This window comes from Esox lucius, chromosome 6 (genome assembly GCF_011004845.1).
Source record: "Esox lucius isolate fEsoLuc1 chromosome 6, fEsoLuc1.pri, whole genome shotgun sequence".
Taxonomy (NCBI): Eukaryota; Metazoa; Chordata; class Actinopteri; order Esociformes; family Esocidae; genus Esox; species Esox lucius.
Genome location: NC_047574.1, coordinates 6,659,024 through 6,672,045, shown reverse-complemented (window position 1 = coordinate 6,672,045; position 13,022 = coordinate 6,659,024). Strand labels below are relative to the sequence as shown.

The window sequence follows — 13,022 nt, the reverse complement described above, 5'->3', positions numbered from 1 at the left end:
CTCAGCTCAGGACCGTACGGAGCTCTGCATTCTAAAGGAAGATTTACCGGAGTAATCACACATTCCAAAGGTAACCTCAAGGACAGGCAGGAAAAGCAAAACCTCCATCTGCAGGATACAGGCCCGTGTTGAGGTAGCACCTAGTTCTAAGGTCTCATGCTGTTTTGGCGAGTAAAGACTGTTTCCAGTACATGGTGTTTGTGTCTGCGGTCACGCACGAAATACAACAGTGTTTCAGTATTTGTCGCTACAATCATTGTCAGGGACAGGAAATTGAAACCATGATAACTGCTTTCAAAATGGCAAGATGCAAGAAATAGCACAATGCAGTAAACAATTTCACAAACATTCCCAAAAGTGACAAGAGGGTCACAGAACAGAATGTTTTGTTTGATATAAACAACTCTATATGGAGACATTCCTTTTCTATCTCTGCCCTGTCTTTCTGCATCCCTCCTCCCTGTCCCCCAAACTCTCCTCCCACTCTCCTCTTTGTCTCTCCTGGTTATTTCTCCCTTTCCACCTCTCTGTCTCTCCACCCTAACTCCAACCTCTCTCCTCCCTCTCTCAACTCCTAAGGAGCCAATAGTGTCTTCTGGCCTGGTCTCCTTGGTCGCTTCCAGAATGTGTCCCTATACCCTATCTAGGCCATAGAGGCTTCGGTAAGAAGTTGAAAAAAAAAAAGCCAGTCAATGCTGTATCCTCTGGTGTCGGCCTGAAGCACACCGAAGGGGCTGTCGACCTTCCTGGAGCTATATCTGGAATGACCATTAAAGGAAAAGGCCCTTGGGGGGGAGGGAGAGAGGAAAGTAGAATGCCTCATTTGGGAAAGGTGCACTCTGACCCCTGAATACTGAAAAAGGACATACAATGTTAATGTTCGTGATGGGTGTTCGTGGAGAGGACTATGGTTCAGGGGGGTCTCTGAGGGTGACATGGGAGGCAGGCTTTTCGAAAGCATTGGTCCTCTGACACAATTCAGCTGGTAAAATGGAAGAAAACACAATCTATTTCAGTCTTTGTACATCCCATACTCCCTCTCTCCTCAGTCCTCATCCCATACTCCCTCTCTCCTCAGTCCTCATCCTATACTCCCTCTCTCCTCAGTCCTCATCCTATACTCCCTTTCTCCTCTGTCCTCATCCCATACTCCCTTTTTCCTCAGTCCTTGTCCCATGCTCCCTCTCTCCTCAGTCCTCATCCCATACTCCCTCTCTCGTCTGTCCTCATCCCATACTCCCTCTCTCGTCTGTCCTCATCCCATACTCCCTCTCTCGTCTCTCCTCATCCCATACTCCCTCTCTCCATTTTCCTCATCCCATACTTCTTTAATTGTTCCTCATCACCTTAAAACCCACTAAAACAAGGGTGTAGGTTTGCATTGCACATTTGGGGGTCAATGGGTCCCAGGTTTCTCACAGCTTTCCGGGCGGTGAGGGGGTCAAGTTGACTTGTTTGTAATGTTGGTGGGTTATAAGCCACTCCCCACAAAATAAAACAATCTACGTCAGATGTGGTGAATCTCTGGCCTTTTCATCAAATTGGTTTGACAAGGTGGCAAAGACAGAGGAGACAGGAAGCAAGGAGAATGTTCCTTCTGCATCTCTGACCCCCACCCCTCTTTCTCACTCTGGTCTCTCTCTCTCTCTCGCTCTCAACCCAATATTATTTGTAATAAGATTTGAACCAAGGTCTGGTCTGGTTCATTGATGGGTTCAGAGATTGGTTAGTGGATGGGGCATGCAGGGATTTGGCAGTGAGCTCCAAGATAACGTGGTCCAACAAAATGGGGTTTCCAATATCAACTGAGCCTATAGACCGAGCACAACAACATCCTAGTGGCTCTAGGTGAACATAGAGTTCAGATTTCAAAGTCACAAATAATAACAGAAATTCTCTATGTGAACAGGAGTTACAGTTTTGTTTTGGAATGTGGTCAGTGCGTCTAGTTAGCTGGGTAGCCAGAAAACCCTGCCAAATGGCACGCTATTCCCTAAACAGTGCACTATTTTTCAGCAAGGCCCATAGTTCGACATTTGCAACACTGATCTCTTCACTTGGATCTGAAGTGGTAATCGTGTGCACTCCTCTGCACCCAATGCAATGTGTAGTGCTGAACGCCTCACGCAGGAGCAAAGGGAAATGACGCATCATGACACTGAAATGACGGTCGCACGGTACAAGATAATTAAATGTTCCTATTTCTTCTAATGAAGCCATTGCATTCATGGAACCAAGGGCACCAATTCAAAAGGTTTGCAGGGTTCTGGCTGTCGAGGGGTTTGATTAATCTTTTTGCTTAATGACACGGAGGCCAGAAGAATGGAGGATCTTGTGGAGGTCGTGGTATTAGACGGTAGGTACACCATCATGCTACTCCTGGACGCTGCCGGCCTTCCACATTCATAATCAGTCCCTTTTGATTATCAGACGGCATTGAAGAAGGCCATTTCAAATGACGCTCCCACCCAAATTTGAGGGAAAATGTAACTCCTAATCTTAGATAAGGAAAGATCCTCCAACGTAAATGTCACCAACGATGTTAATGTCGTCCTCCGCCCGTGAATGTGTGGGTGTGCGTGAGCTCATTATCAAACGTGACGCGCCACGTCTAATCTGCTGCAAGGTTCAACACTATCCCTCAGAAAATTGTCTTGATGGGGCACTATTAGATAGGGCACTACATGGACATGTGACTGGGGTGACAACCATTAACATACAGAATTGTTTTTGTCATTATTGATGAAGTGTCAGAATGAGCCAATGTTAGCGGTTTATGGGCCTGTCTTCTGTGAATAGCTGTCGACTGTTATGAAAACATTGTTTCACATGCAGATGTTTATTAAAGTGCATCAAGACATTCTGCATTATTCATAGTTAATCTACTTTGTTTCTCAACGTTGTTATCAATATTGCATTTGGGAAAGCTCGAAAACAGCCAATATAGAGAGAAAGACGTCATAAGCAGTAAAACAAGAGATGAACCATCATCAATCTACCAATGACCTCACCCCAGTCATCCCACCCTGATCATCTAACCTCTGTCATCCAACCCTGATCATCCAACCCCAGTCATCCCACCCTGATCATCTAACCTCTGTCATCCCACCCTGATCATCCAACCTCAGTCATGCCACCCTGATCATCTAACCTCCGTCATCCCACCCTGATCATCTAACCTCAGTCAACCAACCCTGATCATCTAACCTCCGTCATCCAACCCTGATCATCCAACCTCAGTCATGCCACCCTGATCATCCAACCCCAGTCATGCCACCCTGATCATCCAACCCCAGTCATGCCACCCTGATCATCCCACCTCGATCATCCCACCCTGATCATCAAACCCTGATCATCCAACCCCGATCATCCCACCCGATCATCCAACCCCAATCATCCCACCCTGATCATCCAACCCTGATCATGCAACCACGATCATCCAACCCCAATCATCCCACCCGATCATCCAACCCCAATCATCCCACCCGATCATCCCTTATCATCATCACTGTATATTAATATATTAACAGTTATCAGACCAATGACAATAACACAACATTATTATTATTATTATTATTATTATTATTATTATTATTATTAGTAGGATGGCACTGCAAGATCAACATTTCTTTATAACAATGGGATCATTTTCATATTAACTGCAAGAACAACTGAAATGAGAAGAAATACAATAAATAGTATTTTGCGAATCTGGAAGTGACTGACAACTCTCAAGGAAAGAAAACAAAATGGCAAATAGGTCTGTAATGTTGCAATTTCTATCAGCAGTCCATAAAATTGCAACATAAGAACTCACATTTGGCTGCCAAAACTGCACATCCTTTTTTCGCAGTCAATACTCTCCCACCTCCCCCTTCTCTCCCCCTTCCGCCTTCTTTGCCCCCCCCTTCTGCCTTCTTTCCCCCTCCCCCTTATCTCCACCTCTGTCTCCTAATCTTTGCCTATTTCTCTCTCTGGCCCTCTTTCTTTCTCCTTCCCTCTCTTCTTTCCTCCCTCTTTTCTGTATTTTCCTTTCCATCTCCCCCCTTTTTCTTTCTCGCTCTCCTCCATCCCACTCGTTTTCTCTCTCCTACCTCCCTCTGTTTCTCTCCTACATCCCTCTGTTTCTCTCCTCCATCCCTCTCTCTTTCCTCCATAATTTTCTCTGCTTCTGCCTCTCTTTCTCGCTCTCCCTGCCTTCTTCCATCTCTCTCTTCCTCATCTTCTCTATATCTCTCAATCTTTCTCACCCTGTCTAAGTTTCGGTATTTGCATGTATTTATTCACTGCCTCAATCCAAACATTGCATTGTTTAGTGGCATTTATATGATGTTCATAATATCTGCACAGCAATGGAACTTAATCGTTTTTACCCAGGAAAATGTGCTGCGTTGTAGTTACCATTTTAAGGTAATTTCTGATTGATGTGACATCTGAGGTGTTTACTTTGAATGGAATCTCTGTTACTGTGGTAACATCGACAAAAAATTGTCAAGAAGGGAAGACTGAGTGTGAGTCACGCCCCAAAATTTCAGAAGCTGCAGGCTAGTTGAATAATGTTTCAACTAGACTGATATGAATAGGACTAGCCTGGGGCAAGCTGCTAGCTTAATTTTCGTTCCTGTTTCTGCATAACGATGATATGTAGCTAAAAAAAAATCAGCAAGAACAAGACAGCTATATTGCCTCAAGCTCTCTCTCATCACATTTTGAACATTGCATATATTACCTGTCGGCTTCAATCAAGACTCAGGACATTAACCTGTCTGTGTAGTCAAGTTATACATGCTTGGATATCTTATGAGTTTCTCTGATCCTGTTTCTTGTCCATTGGTAAAAGGTTCTGCAACCACACTCTGGAGAAAAAGTGCTACTTGAAACAATGAACGGTTCTTTGGCTGTCCATTTGAAAGTTCTTCCTGGGGAAAAAAAATACCTTCTCCATGTGGACAGACCATTCTTGTCTAAATTCTCAGAACAGATATTACCTAAAAGGGTGTTTTGGCAATCCCAGTCGGAGAACTCATTTCGGTTCCAAAGGGGAATCTTTTTAATTCCAGATGGTAATTTTCCAAAATGAAACAAAAATAACTGTATAAACCAGTACTTTTTGTACATTAAGGGTAGTTCAGAACTTTATTTTGGTTGACGAAACAGTGAAACAAAAAAAACCAAAATGGTTCTGTTCCAAACAATAATGTTGATTCCAACACCTGGCTTTGTTACTTTATTTGTCATGTTTTATGTGTACCCCAGGAACAAAAGTTCCATAAGAGTTGCTTATCCTAGTAGGAGATTCCTCTTTTTTGGTTCCAGATAGAACTGTTATTGGTTCATGATTGAACCTTTGAATTTTAATATTGGAACTGTTTTGTTACCATGACAACCTACAGTACTGAGTAAAGGTAAAAAGACAAGCTGAGCCTTAAACAGGTTAACGTTCCTCCAGAAACATGTTAACTGAAAGAGTTATTGTGTCATAATGTGTTGTTGCATTGAGAGAAGCGGCGCCACTGTCTGCCCACAAATATTACCCTATTATCATTACTTCCTTGTTTGTTTTATTGAGAAAGTAGGTTAATAAAAAAAAGTGTGCATGCTCAGAAACAACAATAACTTAAGAATTATTTTCCCTATAGTAGGGAATTGCTATTTCGGGTTCCACACAAAACCTTTTTTAATTCATGGTAGATCTATTTTGGGTTCTAGAACCTAAAGGTTCAAGCAAGGGACAGAAAAATAACCCTTTAAGAGCACTTTTTGTGTCAACACTCAACTACACTGGCTCTGCTTACATCCTGATGCTGCCAGCTCCTGTGCTAGCATAAGGCATGTGTGTGTCTTACTTCAACACCTGCTAGGTTCTGTTTTCCAGCTGGGGGATTGATATGGATTACTGCAGTCATTTCACATAGGACATTTTGTAAATGGCACATTGTTTTTGTAGTGAGCTATCCCAAAGACAATAACCCTGTACCTAAGTCTTGGATTGTTCAGTTCAAGAATAAATGATGTATTGTGGTATTTCCTCACGAAACGTCTTTGTTTTTGTAAAATTGCAAACGGACTTGACATTTCACCTGCAAGGAGCTCCCCTGATCACCTGTAATTAGATGCTTTTGACATGGCCGTCAAATGTTTTTTTAGCCAAATAAACTCAATTAAGACTTGTAGTTGTTTTGTAGTATTTGTAGAAATATAAATATTAATCTCTGTAAAATACATGTACAGTACATACCCGAAGTGAACATCTAGGCAAGATATTCTAAACACACATGCATCCACTAAAAAAGTTGCATATGGTCTACTATCCTATAGGTGCAGTTAAAAAGACACACTGATTCTTTGTGCTTCTGAGGTCCACTAACAGCAATCTACTCATTCACAGACTGACATAATCCACAGAGGAAATTAATGGGCTCAGAAAAAAATGAATGACATCAAATGGGAATAAAAACTAGAACTATAACCATTAGCGCATAGCTTGTGTCATGTGAGTAGACTAATAAATGCCACACTGCCTGTATAAAACTCGTTGCAATGCAATGTCTACCTATGCTTTGATTCAGGTAAGGACAGATAAAAAGAGTAGAACTCAGGTCATGTCTCACTTCTCTGGTCAGCACTGGTTCCTATAGGCCACATTTTGTTACGGAGAAATCCTTTTGTTTCAGCTTACAGGATTATAAACAATGCTTTCGCTGTGTGACAGGAAGGAACGGAGACTAAACAAGATCAGTGTGGCATCAAGCGTTGTATCAGGACATCAATACGTTATCTTAAATAACGAAGTACACTGGAGATTTGATTCTAACCTAAGCCGCCAACTGCACGAGAACACAAGCGGTGATGCGCGTTTAGAATCTGTCAAATCATTCGCGAACTGGAATAGGATGTCCACGTGCTGAACTGAGTATCACGTCTGTAGCTTGGCACGTTTTTGCACTTGCTAACTGGCGGTCGGAGGAATCCTGAGAGAGCGAGACAAACTCCTAAGTTCGCGAAAATAGTAACTCATTCATATAGTCTACAGAATGAACAGCACAACGTAACGCTTCACTGAAAGGGTTCCGTTATATTCCGACACGTCTGTGAGTGTCCCCGGGGGGAATGAACGGCAACAACACGAAAGTTATGTTAAACATGTCAGCGTAATATCATTTCGATAATATTTAGAACAAACAGAATACATTCCTTATTTTCTGTGTCATGTTTTTTCAAACAAATGACGTACAACCACCCCAGCGGGAGGTACAGCCTTGATTCACCAACTGCCTTTTTAATAATACATAGCCTTATAAGCTTTTTGAATGAAAAATAAATGTGGACTTCCCGGAATATTATCAAATAGAATAAGATTGAAATATAGCATAGCCTACCATGAAGTCCCGTGAAGTCAGCTTTCAACGCGAGCCGGCGTTAGACAAGTTTTTTAACGAACTGTAGATATAATTCCATATGGGTTAACCGTAACAGGATAAATGCACGGGCAATCAATGATCCTTATGATTTCAATTGCATCTTTTGACGGCGCATGCAGTGGCTAGAACTTCAGCTCCGTGTCTCTGTGAGTCTTGGTGTTTATGACAGCGTGATAGTGTCCTCTCCGTCTGGCTCGATCGGAGTGTGAACGACCGATCTGAATCAGTAAAAGGCTCTTCTCTCTCGCAGTGATTTTCCAAGTTGTAGCCTAGACGGATGAGGTGGAATGGGGGGGTCTCTGGGGGAGGGGGTGAGGAGAAGAAGCAAGGGGTGAGGGGCGATAGAAACGAACAGCTGCTTGCTGCTCGCACGCGCAGACGGGCTTTTCAGCCCTTCGGGAGTCGAAATAAATGTTATCAAGTAATTTTGTCAGGATAGGCTAAGCCGTTTCATTTAGTAGACTAAATGGCCTTGAGAGTTTTAGAACTGCATTATTTTTTAACTGATTACAAATCTTGCCAGCCTTGCTTTGTGACGGTGAGGTGATGGACAGCCCCGTCATCTCCCGCTTTTCCCGGTTTCCTTTTCATTCACGAACACATCCCGGACTTGTCTTGTGTCTTGTCTCTGATTATCACTCACACTAGGTTCAGTCATTAGTATGTGTTTAAATGTTGCTCCTCTGCTCCCCTCATTTGTCGGTCATTGTTCCTTGTCGATTCAGTTTGTTTACGTGCTCATTGTTCTTTTCTATTAAAATTACAACATCGACTGCCACTCTCCTCCTGGTTCCTCCTTTTCTATTAAAATTACAACATCGACTGCCACTCTCCTCCTGGTTCCTCCTTTCCACCACAACACCATCGTGACATGCTAACATTGTTACTGTAGAAAAATGTCAGATTATGCATGTTTTGCCCATAAAATGTGAAATGTATTCAACAGTTCTTGAACGTGAAATGTAATTGAACGTTTAAATACATAGGAGTAGCTTCCAAGCTGTAAAGGCCTGTCATGCTATTAGGCAATGTGGGGGACCTTCTTTTTAATTTTAGATTGTTGACATTTAGCAGATCCCTCTTACCTGGAGTGACTCAGTAGTGAGTACATATATTTTCATTCTGGATCCCGTGGGAATCGAATGACTCAGCGACATGGGACAGCCACTGTCAACTGTCATTTACACTCACATAAAGGATTATTAGGAACACCTGTTCAATTTCTCATTAATGCAATTATCTAATCAACCAATCACATGGCAGTTGCTTCAATGCATTTAGGGGTGTGGTCCTGGTCAAGACAAACTCCTGAACTCCAAACTGAATGTCAGAATGGGAAAGAAAGGTGATTTAAGCAATTTTGAGTGTGGCATGGTTGTTGGTGCCAGACGGGCCAGTCTGAGTATTTCACAATCTGCTCAGTTACTGGGATTTTCACACACAACCATTTCTAGGGTTTACAAAGAATGGTGTGAAAAGGGAAAAACATCCAGTATGCGGCAGTCCTGTGGGTGAAAATGCCTTGTTGATGCTAGAGGTCAGAGGAGAATGGGCCGACTGATTCAAGCTGATTGAAGAGCAACTTTGACTGAAATAACCACTTGTTACAACCGAGGTATGCAGCAAAGCATTTGTGAAGCCACAACACGCACAACCTTGAGGTGGATGGGCTACAACAGGAGAAGACCCCACCGGGTACCACTCAACTCCACTACAAATAGGAAAAAGAGGCTACAATTTGCACAAGCTCAAATTGGACAGTTGAAGACTAGAAGAATGTTGCCTGGTCTGATGAGTCTCGATTTCTGTTGGTAGAGTCAGAATTTGGCGTAAACAGAATGAGAACATGGATCCATCATGCCTTGTTACCACTGTGCAGGCTGGTGGTGGTGGTGTAATGGTGTGGGGGATGTTTTCTTGGCACACTTTAGGCCCCTTAGTGCCAATTGGGCATCGTTTAAATGCCACAGCCTACCTGAGCATTGTTTCTGACCATGTCCATCCCTTTATGACCACCATGTACCCATCCTCTGATGGCTACTTCCAGCAGGATAATGCACCATGTCACAAAGCTCGAATCATTTCAAATTGGTTTCTTGAACATGATAATGAGTTCACTGTACTGAAATGGCCCCCACAGTCACCAGATCTCAACCCAATAGAGCATCTTTGGGATGTGGTGGAACCGGAGCTTCGTGCCCTGGATGTGCATCCCACAAATCTCCATCAACTGCAAGATGCCATCCTATCAAAATCGGCCAACATTTCTAAATAATGCTTTCAGCACCTTGTTGAATCAATGCCACGTAGAATTAAGGCAGTTCTGAAGGCGAAAGGGGGTCCAACACAGTATTAGTATGGTGTTCCTAATAATCCTTTAGGTGAGTGTACATTGTCAACAGTTCCACATTGCTCATGTTGCTGATGACAAGTGATGGCAAGGTGGCTTAGACCGGTCTATTGGTCTAAGGAGGTCTACGGTGGCTTGGTGATTTAAAGGTTCAAAGCCGGGCACACAGGCGTCTGTCCTTTTGTCCTTTGACCCTGTCCCTGTCTTTACCACAGTGGTGTGTCTCTAAGAAAAATGAAACAGGGGAGTGGGACCACTTTAATAACACAAAAAAGCTGATATAAAGATGCTCTATAATGAAGAAAAACCAAATAATTAAATTAAATAAATTAGTTGAATATACTATATTATATGTGTGTGTGTGCTCATTATCATTTCTTCACACATCTATCTGTAATTAGTTATGCATTATTAATTTTGAATAATAATGCACAAAATGAGAACAGACTTATAAGTTTACAAAGGATCTCTTTAAACTTTTTCAAAAGATTCCATGAATAAGTTATTCGGTGTTCCCCAACTGCAATTTGAAGAGCACTTAAAGGGGAGGGTTCCCGTCTGGGGAGCTAAATGAAGCTCTGGTGATAGGCTAACAGTAGTTTGGCTTTCAGTAGTCTGGATTCTAATCTCAAGTGCACTTGTGCTGTACTATTTACCTTAGTTTGTATTGTACATAAGCAGCGTGTTATGTGTTTTATGTTATTTATTTTCTGAAATGTTTCTGAACATTTTGAATATAAAAGTCTTTCTGTGTTGTTTTTTGGTCGACAATGGTGAGTTGAAATCAGTTTGAACATAAACCGCATCTCCAGCAGAGGTGAGCGAAACAAATAGAACAATCCTCTCAGTGATTCATGTTAGCTGTTGGTAGTTACATCCTGACAGATCTACTCTTCAGTTTGCCCATCGCCTGCAGGAGAAGCCCTCCTCCCAGGGTTCCACTGAACCCATGTGTTCAAGAGCACCAAAGGTTGTTGCAGACTTGGAATTAATGTAGAAAATCGTTTATTTCTATTGTGGTAGGGTGATACACTTTAGCCTAAACCTTTAGGTAGTTACATCCAAACAGAATGACTCTGGGCCCGGGACATGATCACAGCTTGATCACAATACAAATGGCTGGGTGTGGCACAGAGACATTGTTCATCATGACAGCCTACTCATCCGTCATGACAACCTGCTCATCCATCAAGACAGTCTGCTCGTCTGTCATGACAGCCTGTTCAATTATTATTATCTTTTTTTCCCTGGCCTCTAACCCAAACCTCGATAACCTAACCTCCTAACGCCTAACCCTAAACCTAACCCCTGATGCTGAAACCTAAAACCCCAATATCTATGACTAACCCCAATTGTAAGTGCAACTCCAAACTTAACCCCAATAATAACCAATAATAGCCTTTTCTTTGTGGGGTATATGGTAAAACCAGGATCACACACTCACACATCACATACAGCAAAACCAACCATGCATTTAAAATAGGTTTGAGTCTTCTCTTGGTGTGTCCCTAGATGGCACCTTGTTCTTTGAATTGATTACGCCTTTCAAAGTACCCTATGACTGTAACCCAACAGACCCTCTAACTCTTACCCTAAAGAACCATTAACACTGACCCTATGGGCTCTGTGCAAAACTAGTACACTACATTGGGTATATGGTGACATTTGGGACACAAACATTTATCCGGCCCTCTGGTCAAACCTCAATCATTATAAGAAAGGCAGGTTAATCGGTCTGTTCTTGATAGCGATCTGGTCTCCAATCCTCCATATGGAAACAGTCAGTGATTCACCTGAATAGACGCCTAGCTGTCTAGCTGGCTGACTGGGTTGATATTTGTGGTGTCTGGAGAGTGGATGAAATGGTAAGAGAGAGGTACAGACAGATAGAGGGGTGTTAGAGAGAGAGGTACAGACCGATAGAGGGGGTGTTCGAGAGAGGTACAGACAGATAGAGGGGGCGTTTGAGAGAGGTACAGACAGATAGAGGGGTGTTAGAGAGAGGTACAGACAGATAGAGGGGGTGTTCGAGAGAGGTACAGACAGATAGAGGGGTGTTAGAGAGAGAGGTACAGACAGATAGAGGGGTGTTAGAGAGAGAGGTACAGACAGATAGAGGGGTGTTAGAGAGAGAGGTACAGACAGATAGAGGGGTGTTAGAGAGAGAGGTACAGACAGATAGAGGGGTGTTAGAGAGAGAGGTACAGACAGATAGAGGGGTGTTAGAGAGAGAGAGGTACAGACAGATAGAGGGGTGTTAGAGAGAGGTACAGACAGATAGAGAGGTGTTAGAGAGAGAGGTACAGACAGATAGAGGGGTGTTAGAGAGAGGTACAGACAGATAGAGGGGTGTTAGAGAGAGAGGTACAGACAGATAGAGGGGTGTTAGAGAGAGAGAGGTACAGACAGATAGAGGGGTGTTAGAGAGAGGTACAGACAGATAGAGGGGTGTTAGAGAGAGAGGTACAGACAGATAGAGGGGTGTTAGAGAGAGAGGTACAGACAGATAGAGGGGTGTTAGAGAGAGAGGTACAGACAGATAGAGGGGTGTTAGAGAGAGGTACAGACAGATAGAGGGGTGTTAGAGAGAGAGGTACAGACAGATAGAGGGGTGTTAGAGAGAGAGGTACAGACAGATAGAGGGGTGTTAGAGAGAGAGGTACAGACAGATAGAGGGGTGTTAGAGAGAGGTACAGACAGATAGAGGGGTGTTAGAGAGAGAGGTACAGACAGATAGAGGGGTGTTAGAGAGAGAGGTACAGACAGATAGAGGGGTGTTAGAGAGAGAGGTACAGACAGATAGAGGGGTGTTAGAGAGAGAGGTACAGACAGATAGAGGGGTGTTAGAGAGAGAGGTACAGACAGATAGAGGGGTGTTAGAGAGAGGTACAGACAGATAGAGGGGTGTTAGAGAGAGGTACAGACAGATAGAGGGGTGTTAGAGAGAGAGGTACAGACAGATAGAGGGGTGTTAGAGAGAGAGAGGTACAGACAGATAGAGGGGTGTTAGAGAGAGAGGTACAGACAGATAGAGGGGTGTTAGAGAGAGAGGTACAGACAGATAGAGGGGTGTTAGAGAGAGAGGTACAGACAGATAGAGGGGTGTTAGAGAGAGGTACAGACAGATAGAGGGGTGTTAGAGAGAGAGGTACAGACAGATAGAGGGGTGTTAGAGAGAGAGGTACAGACAGATAGAGGGGTGTTAGAGAGAGAGGTACAGACAGATAGAGGGGTGTTAGAGAGAGGTACAG

General features: G+C 43.2%; 2 protein-coding genes across 3 annotated transcripts in view; both read right to left on the bottom strand.

Annotated features, from left to right (window-relative positions):
* Positions 1–7,903, bottom strand: part of chst15 (carbohydrate (N-acetylgalactosamine 4-sulfate 6-O) sulfotransferase 15) — a 57,958-nt gene extending 50,055 nt beyond the window's left edge. For both annotated transcript variants that reach the window (XM_010868862.5, XM_010868878.5), the window contains exon 1: positions 7,380–7,903. The gene's annotated coding sequence lies outside the window, so the exon portion shown is untranslated. The remainder of the gene's footprint in view (positions 1–7,379) is intronic.
* LOC117594590 (uncharacterized protein PB18E9.04c-like) overlaps positions 1–13,022 on the bottom strand; it is a 64,162-nt gene that overhangs the window by 33,191 nt on the left and 17,949 nt on the right. The window lies entirely within an intron of this gene.